Source organism: Rhinichthys klamathensis, unplaced genomic scaffold (assembly GCF_029890125.1).
Source record: "Rhinichthys klamathensis goyatoka isolate OS25496 unplaced genomic scaffold, OSU_Roscu_1.1 h1tg000191l_1, whole genome shotgun sequence".
Taxonomy (NCBI): domain Eukaryota; kingdom Metazoa; phylum Chordata; class Actinopteri; order Cypriniformes; family Leuciscidae; genus Rhinichthys; species Rhinichthys klamathensis.
In genome coordinates, this window is record NW_026606717.1 from 2,301,053 (window position 1) to 2,308,881 (window position 7,829).

The following is a 7,829-nucleotide window of genomic DNA, read 5'->3' on the forward strand; positions in this document are numbered from 1 at the left end:
ACGCGCAGTGGATTGAGAGCGCAGCGGCACAGACACGCAAGCTTGTTGAGCGTATACCTTTTTCACAGACATCAGTGGGAAGTTTGTAGTTCGGTCGTATATGTAAATGGCAAAGAAGGTAAAACGAGGCATATATTACGACCGTTAACTGACGGGAGAGAAAGAGAGAGAGCGCACACTTCTGTTGCATGCTCTTGATTGCTGATCGTTCACTCAGTACACATGCCTCATTTGGATTAAAACTAAATCGTATATGCAAGTAAAATATTAACTGTTACGTGATTTATGTTACAGCCACAGACAGCGCACGAATTGAATTGCCTTTTCTTTCACGTCTTGTGCTTGAACGGACAAATTCACACAAAATGATGTCCCTCTTGGCGAGTATCCTGGTAAACATAGGTGGTTATATCTTAATGAACGTAAACAAAGAAAACGCATGTACAGTAGGGCAGGCTATATCGGATCCGTGCATTTGGTCTTAAAGGGACAGCCGCCTAATAAACCTGCTGCTGTGTTGTTGTTTTTTTTACTGTTAATCAAACTACAAAATACAAAGTAATCACTCACTGCTATTGACTGAATTACTTTTGTAACTTTATAAAGATTCATCTACATTTAATTTATACTGTGATTAATATGCAGTATTATTTCACATTTGATTACTTTATTCAAATTATGTACCTGTAAACTACTGTTAGACCTACCTGAACCCCCCCCCCCCCCCCCCCCCCAAACAGCTGTTTATTTCATTTGTAGCCTTTCTTTGTTCTATTGTAGTTAGTTGTGCTATTTGTTATTTGATTATTTGTTGTTATTTTATTACTGATTGCTTACTTGTCTTTAATAATGTTTTAAGCTAGTAGTTTTTAATGTAGTATCAAAATTGTAATAGAGAATTGTGATATTTCACTGTAAACATTTGAACCACTAACCCAATCATCAGCACTAAGCCCTGCTGGAGCAGCTCCAAATATGTGCTGTGCAATTAAATGATAGATTTATGATAGAGCAATAGAATGAACAGTGAAAGTAACATAAGCTCATATTTTAACATGCTTAAGGAAATATATATTTACTAAATAATTAAGACAACTAATATGACTCATATTCTTTTGGTTTCTCTAGCCAATATACAAATTCAGGGAAAATACAGGTATCGGTATCGGCAAGTACCAAAAATGAAAGTATCGTTATCGGGCTCGTTCTGGAAAAAGTGGTATCGGTGCATCCCTAATGGTTATTGTAGTTCTAGACTAAATGTGAGTTTTTGCTCAAAGACAGATTCATTATTCCTCAAAATGAATACAAACGGTGAAATGCAAACTCAGAATATTACACAAACCTGCAATAATTAAATGTTATATAACACAAATAAATGTATTACCCAGTGTCTTTGCTGCTGACCGTCAATGACTTTAGATAAACATAATATTTGTGTTTAATTTAATTTCTTTTTGTTGCTGAAGAGTGTTGAATTACTCCAGAATGGCAGCACAGCTGAAAGGTTTGTTTGAGCTGCGCCCTCTACTGTACAGGTGTGAAAAGGCCTTTAAAAAAAAAAAATTTGTTATTAAAAAACAAGCAAGAAAAAGTAATGCAAAATTAACACAACCTATTACTTTTCATAAAAGTAACTCAATTAGTTACTTTTATAGGGAGTAATGCAATATTGTAACATTACTTTTAAAAGTAACTTTCCCCAACACTGCTGATGAACGTCCAGGCATCAGGCATTTTACAAACACACTAAGTCTACATCCAGATTATTAGACAAAATAAAGCTCTTTGTTAGAAAGTAGCCACGATTCTGTCCATAAAAGTGTAGCGTGCAAAGCTCTATGTCCAAAGCCAGCCTGCCGCGTTCATAATGTGCAGGTTTACGATTTATGCAACTGCAATCCTAGCACATCATTCATGCAATATTGTAAAATTATTTGCCAACACACACATACTATTAGCAAAATAATGCTTTTAATCAATGTATTTAATGAAAGCTGGCCTGGAGATCTGTATGCATTCAGTATTTACACTGTGACGCCTTTTCTTCTCATAGCACTCTGTAACCAGCCGTAGGGCCCTGGAGAAATGTCCTTGCATGCTTTACTGAAATTGCACTATCATACCTGTGATAAACTTGTATTTAGTTGTATTTATGAACTTGGTGAGAAGGAAAACAGAGAACGTGCATGTTTGTCCTGTTTTATACAGATTCAATTTCAATTTAAGCCCTTAAAACACAAAAGCAGATATACTTCTGCATTTTGAGGAGGAAAGGGGCATTTATTTTTAGTAGTATCGTTTTTATAATGTTTATCCAGGATGTGTCAATGTATCTCATCCATTTCTATTTACTAAAACACACAGGTTACATTATGTAAATACCGAAACATAAATACTGCGTCTAGTGAATAGATGCTAGTATGAATCCTGAATGATGTGGGGACAGGACCTAAATATTCATATATTATTCATTCAGAAACAGACTTTCTATCTAAACAGGCTTTATTTTTTTCCTTTAAGTTAACATGAAATTGACCTCATTTGCTTTCAAAATCAAAATATCATAACTTTCTACGCCTTTGAATTGTAAACTTGTATTGTGAATTGAATTGTTAAAATGTGAATTCATGCTTTTTTCTCCCTTTTAAACCTTATTTATATTGTTCTTAGTTTTTTTTTCTGATAGAGGAATCTTTATATGTAATTTGTAGTGTTATGTAAATTAATTATTTAGTGATGAGACTGCAACGAAAACCAAGCCCACTTGTATTTGAAGTACTTTATCCTTGCAAGAAGGCCATTCACATACAGACATCAGTTTTGCGAAAGCGGCGAAGGGAAAACTCGCATTAAAAACTTTTTTATACATCACTCACACCTCACTCTGCTGTTTTCGTGTTATGTTAATTGAGAAAGAAGATCTATATAAGGAGACAAAAACATCTCTCATTCTCTAGACCAACTATGCACATATAACACCTTTTTAGTTGCAGAGATCCTTTCAGCTCATACAAGCTGACATTTGAAATAGCATACAGTACGGTAGTCATTTTCAAGATCAGTTGTCTGTTGTCATGCAAGCACATACATTACATGAAGTAAAATTTATTTGCCACCACAGTAGCATACAGCAGATTAGTATTATAAATATATTTAGAAATGAAATTAGTTAGCATAGAATGTATTTTTGAATGGATAACAAATAATTGTTGATTTATAAAATGTCTGCAGAATAGACTACTTCAAGTATAATTCAGATGTGTCTCTCGTAAATGAACTACTTTGTCATGTCTTGCATGGGTAAACCAATTCAAATTAATCAAACTAATCTAGGCTATGCACATGTGAACAACTGTCAAATGTATATATGTTTTATTTTATTTTTTTATATTTCGTATGCTTCTCTAATGCAATGACAAATTTATTTGAATTTTTCAAGAATCATCCCTTTAAGCTTTCTGTCGGCATTAAGAAATTCTTGATTTACTCTTTTGTTAATATTCCAATGTGAAAGTTGTTGTACACATAAAAGTATTTCACATGAACCGTGGGACTTGATGGACTGTGACGAAGGTTGTAAAATGAAGCATGACTGAACAGAACCTTTGTGTTTTTTTGAATAGTATGTTACTTGGATGACATCTAATAATGTCCTTCACTTACAGCAGATTGCAAAGAGGCATTTCACCTCATTTGCTATTTTAAGTTAATGGAACAGATACAGATTTAGATAAATCTGGCTTAATACATGGTTTACAACTTTAGGCTATTACTGGGTGAACAAGTGGAACATTGTGTGCTCTAAAAAGGCAAGCATAAACATCTATTTCTCCGTTAAAGGAATAGTTCACTTAAAAATGAAAATTCTGTCATAATTTACTCACCCTCAAGTTGTACCTGAAGATATTTTGAAGAATGTCGGTAACCAAACAATTGTTATACCCCATTGATTCCATAGTATTTTCTTTGTGTTCAGCTTAATTCATACAGGTTTGAAACAACTTGAGGGTGAGTAAATTATGACAGCATTTTCATTTTTAAGTGAACTATTTCTTTAACTTGTAGATGAAGACACTGTAACGAGACATGGCTTACAAAACTCATCATGAATGACATTGAAACATTTAGTGAAATTGTTACTGAAAATCTCTCAGCATGGCAACCTTTCCATTTGATTGGTTAACAATCGCAAGTGTTCTTCCTATGTATAAATAATGTGCCACCATAACTTTGTCTGTGTTATTGTTTCAATTGCTGTATATGCAGTACTGTACAGTAACCTGGTAAAATCTCTAATGTAATGTGATAAATCCTATTTACTGACAAACTTGTTTCTTAAAGGGACACTCCACCGTTTTTTCATATTAAACTATGTTATTCCCTTAACTAAGACGAGTTGATACATACCTCTCTCGTCTCAGTGCGTGCACTAAATCGCTCTGTCTTGCGGCGAAACTTTGTTAGCACTTAGCTTAGCCCAGTTCATTCATTAGGATACAAGCAGAGAAGCGAGTAAACACCTCCACGTTTTCCCTATTTAAATACAGTTACACGAGTAGTGTAACCCGACCAAGAATGGTGACACAAAATAAAACGTTGCGCTTTTCTAAGCGTGTAAAGTGGATAACTATAATGTATGGCGGAAAACCATACCATGGGAGGACTTCGACTCGGCGCAGTAATATCATCACTCTGGAGAGGGAGAGAGGATTTTTCAGGAGTGATGATATTACTACGTAGTAGGAGTCGAAGTGCTCCCAAGCACTTGCTATGGTATTTCGCCGTACATTATAGTTATCCATTTACACGCTTAGAAAAGCGCAACGTTTTATTTTGTGTCACCATTCTTGGTCGAGTTACACTACTCGTGTATTTAAATAGGGAAAACGTGGAGGTGTTTGGTCGCTTCTCTGCTTGGATCCTAATGAATGAACTGGGCTAAACTAAGTGCTATCAAAGTTTCGCCGCAAGACAGAGCGATTTAGTGCACGCACTGAGACGAGAGAGGTATGCATCAACTCGTCTTAGTTAAGGGAATAACATAGTTTAATATGAAAAAATGGCGGAGTCTTTCTTTAAAACAAGAAGCAATTTATAAAATAGGTAATTCTGCCATTTGTATCAAGTACGCTAGATACCGTAGTCAAGCACTGCTTTAAGTACATCAATTAAATTCTATTAAAATCGGAATACATTTTAATTTAAATTTTCACTAAGATTTTATTAAGACATGTACATATTATTAAATTACATTATATTGGCTCCTGGCAAACCTACTAAAAAAACCTGCCTGTCATATTCAATGCAGGACAGCACTTCACTGCAAGTATTAAAAGATTAATAAAACAACTACTGCTTACACTGTAATTTTGTCACTTTCTTCCAGGGATTTTAATATGGTTTAATATAAAAAAAAAAAAAAAAAAAAAAAAAAAAAAACACGAATAGGCCGATACAAAATTCACTGCTATCTTTAGCAAAAAGTAAAACGAAAAGGTTTTGGTCTCCCCGTCGGGGAATCGAACCCCGGTCTCCCGCGTGACAGGCGGGGATACTTACCACTATACTAACGAGGAGCTCCATGTTACTTCAAAGCTGAGTAAGTCTGAAATACACAGTAATAACACGGTAATAATCATTACAATAGCAGCTGTTTTTTATATAATACAAGGATTTATCTACTTTATTATTTTATCTATGCTATTTTAAGTAATCTCACTGACCTGGAACTCTCAAAAGAACATGACAGGCTTGTCTATCTGGCGTAGCTCAGGAGTTCCCTGTGTAAATGGAACAAAAACAGCTAAATCATTTTTCCAGCAGTCATTGCATTTTAGCACACAGGAAATTAATGGGAATTAGTTATTTTATTACTCTTTTCACTGTGATAGGTTTAACAAAGGATATACAAATTTGTATGAAGACATTACAGAAACAGGTCCTAGTTACATTATTGTGACAGGTATAATCACTTTGTTTCATACATACTTCCATTTTTGTGCCGTATAATGTCCACTTAATATTGTATATTTTACGCGTAAACAGATTTCTGAGGCAATCTGAGTCTGTTTTCTTGTAAAGGCACATGTATTTGGCCATATAATTCTGATGTTAGAAAAAAAGTTTTTTAAAAAGAGCATTGAAAGTCTATGCTGTAGTAATATATTATTATTACAGTATTATTACATGTTAATAATATAATATTAACAAGGCAAAAATCTTTGCATCTCCCCGTCGGGGAATCGAACCCCGGTCTCCCGCGTGACAGGCGGGGATACTTACCACTATACTAACGAGGAGTGGCTTAGTGGTCATGTGCTTCAGGCTGTGCCAGAACCATGACATATCTGAATCTAAGTCTACTCTTTATGGGTTTTCAATGTCTAGTTAATGGACAATTAGAAGGATGGTAATTACCTGTCCTGCACTGCACAAAGAAACTGAAGAGTAAATGGTGGTCATTTCCTGTACAAAAAAAAAACAAACATTTATGAGCTGCGGCCACTGTTTGTTGAATTCTGATAACTTTTCTCATTTAGAAAAGGTAAAGAAACAACTAGGAATTAATCACGTTCCAATATGAGCCATGCCAAGCTGAGATACAACTATATGAGTATATATTACACTGAAAATTAATAAGCAACCTAGCTGGCTCATTAAGTCAAAACGTTTCATGAATTTGGCATACAACATTTTTTAAGAAAGCACAGAACTGGTGTTTCCACAAGTACAAACGTAAAACAAAACATTTGAAAAGTACAAAAAAAGTCATTAAAAAACAAAACATGTCCCCGTTTTTAATTTATGGACAAAAAGTAAGATTTCAATGATAATTTTGACCTCTAAACTAGAAAATGTCGGCAATTTCCATTTCAGAAATCTGGTAAGCTTAATATATAATATTTTAGACAAAATAAAATTATAATAATACATGCGTTTTGTTTTTGTTTTATACAGTCTTTCTTTACGCTATGTCTTTGTTACATGTTTCTGAAACAATTGTTGGACTAGTGCGCCGCCCAGTGGTCAGTCAGTGCTTTGAAAAATGTAATAGGCCACTATTCTGTTTTTTATTAAAGTTTGTATTTATTTATTTAAACAGAAGTTTTTAATGTATTATAAATGGGCGTTTTATGAATTTAAATTGAGTCTGCTAAGTTTACGGGAAGTCACACAGTGTAACTAGCGTTATTAGTGTGACATGACAACAACTAACGTTAGGCAATATACATAGGATAACGTTAGCTGCTAGTTCTAAAGTCGTCTTGAGAGGATGAAATACTTAAAAGTAGCCCTCGCGCCATCTAAATGTGCGCTACAGGTTTAAAATGTGACAGAAAACAGCTTACCCTTTCATTAAAAAGATAAAGAAAAACATCTCACCTTTATAGCTGCGATGGCGCCCTGAAACGGCTTCAATCTGCTGACTGTCGCTGAAATGCAACAACATGACTTCATATGACCCAAAATTAATTATTTTGTGGATTTTAACTAGATTAGCTCTAAATAAATTGGAAACCTGTGCATTTACAACATGCTTAAAAATATTTCGACGCAAACAGGCTAGCTCAAGAATCAAGTCGATTTTTTGCAAATACTGGTCTTCAAGTTTTAGATGTAAGTACGAACAGGTGTCAACAGTTGGATGACCGTTGGAAGAGTGACGCAGAAAAAAAGTGATTCAAATAGAAGTGTCTTTTTGCGCCACGCCACTAGTGGCACCAAACGGAACTGTACAGTTATTGAGTAATAATAATTAACTACATGTACTTACTATAGGGTTACGGTAGGATTAGGATTTGGTAGAGGGTTAGTTGTATGTAATT

The 7,829-nt window shown here is 34.6% G+C and overlaps 2 non-coding genes across 2 annotated transcripts; both read right to left on the reverse strand.

The window, feature by feature from the left end:
• Positions 1-5,507: 5,507 nt before the first annotated feature.
• Positions 5,508-5,579, reverse strand: trnad-guc (transfer RNA aspartic acid (anticodon GUC)). Its single transcript has one exon. It is a non-coding gene; the product is annotated as a tRNA-Asp (tRNA).
• Positions 5,580-6,230: 651 nt separating this feature from the next.
• On the reverse strand, positions 6,231-6,302 carry trnad-guc (transfer RNA aspartic acid (anticodon GUC)). The gene has a single exon. It is a non-coding gene; the product is annotated as a tRNA-Asp (tRNA).
• Positions 6,303-7,829: the final 1,527 nt, after the last annotated feature.